The 1,208-nt window shown below is 34.5% G+C and overlaps 1 pseudogene; it reads left to right on the forward strand.

Moving 5' to 3' along the window:
* Window positions 1-895: 895 nt before the first annotated feature.
* LOC121501135 lies at window positions 896-994 on the forward strand (annotated as a pseudogene).
* Window positions 995-1,208: the final 214 nt, after the last annotated feature.

The raw sequence follows: 1,208 nt of genomic DNA on the forward strand, positions 1-1,208 counted from the left end.
AAACATTTTTGAATGATTAAAATTATGTGCATATATACATGTACATACATATACATGTACATAAGGATGTAATTTTAATCATTCATAAATATATACGTTCATTTATTTGAATATTCAGTGCAATTTGCCTTTAAATCCATCTGGGTCTGGTGTTTTCTTTGTGGTGAGATTTTTGTTTTAATTGAGCTAAAATTCATATAATATAAAATTATCCACTTTATTTACTTTTTTTATTAAGAGATTTTATTTATTTATTTGAAAGAGAGAGAGAACATGAGGGTGGGGAGGAGCAGAGGGAGAAGCAGACTTCCTGCTGAGCAGGGAGCCTGACAAAATTACCCACTTTAAAGCATACAATTCAGTGGCATTTAGAACATTCACAATGTTGTGCAACCATCACCTCTATCCAATTCCAAAACATTTCAGTGCTCCCAAAGGAGACTGTGTCCCCCATTAGCAGTCATTCCAACCCTGCCCCCAGCCCCTAGTAATCTCTCCTCCACATTCTGTCTCTATGGATTTACCTATTTTGGATGTTTCACATAAATGGGATTATGTTGTGTGTGACCTTTTGAGTCTGGCTTCTTTCACTTAGCAGAATGTTTCAAGTTTGTTAATGTTGCATGTGTCAGAATTTCATTTTTAAGCCTGAATGATATTCTATTGTATGGATCTGACATATTTCGTTCATCTCTTCATCCATGGATAGTCATTTGGGTTGTTTCCCCGTTCTGGCAGTTGTGAATAGTACTGCTATGAATATTCATGTACAATCATTTGTTTTGAGTACCTATTTCCATTTCTTTTGTGCGCATACCTAGGAGTTGAATTGCTGGGTCATATGGTAATTCTATGTTTAACTTTCTGAGAAACCACCATTCAAATTCTTTTCAAAGAGCTTTGGCAGCACACATACTAAAATTGGAATGATACAGAGATGAGCATGGCCCCTGCACAAAGTGACACACAAATTCGTGAAGTGTTCCATATTTTTTAAAAAAATTCTTTTTGGGTAATAGAATTATTCAAGTTTTTTATTTCTTCCTGAGATGGTTTCAGTAAGTTGTGTTTTTTCTAGGAAAGTACCTACTACTTTATCTAAGTTTTCAAATGTATTGGCGTAAATGTTGATATTAACTTTGATAATACTTTTTTTTTGGTTTGTTTTTTAGAGATAGGATAGAGGGGTAGGGAGGGGCAGAAGGAGA

The sequence above is a fragment of the Vulpes lagopus genome, chromosome 10 (genome assembly GCF_018345385.1).
Source record: "Vulpes lagopus strain Blue_001 chromosome 10, ASM1834538v1, whole genome shotgun sequence".
Taxonomy (NCBI): domain Eukaryota; kingdom Metazoa; phylum Chordata; class Mammalia; order Carnivora; family Canidae; genus Vulpes; species Vulpes lagopus.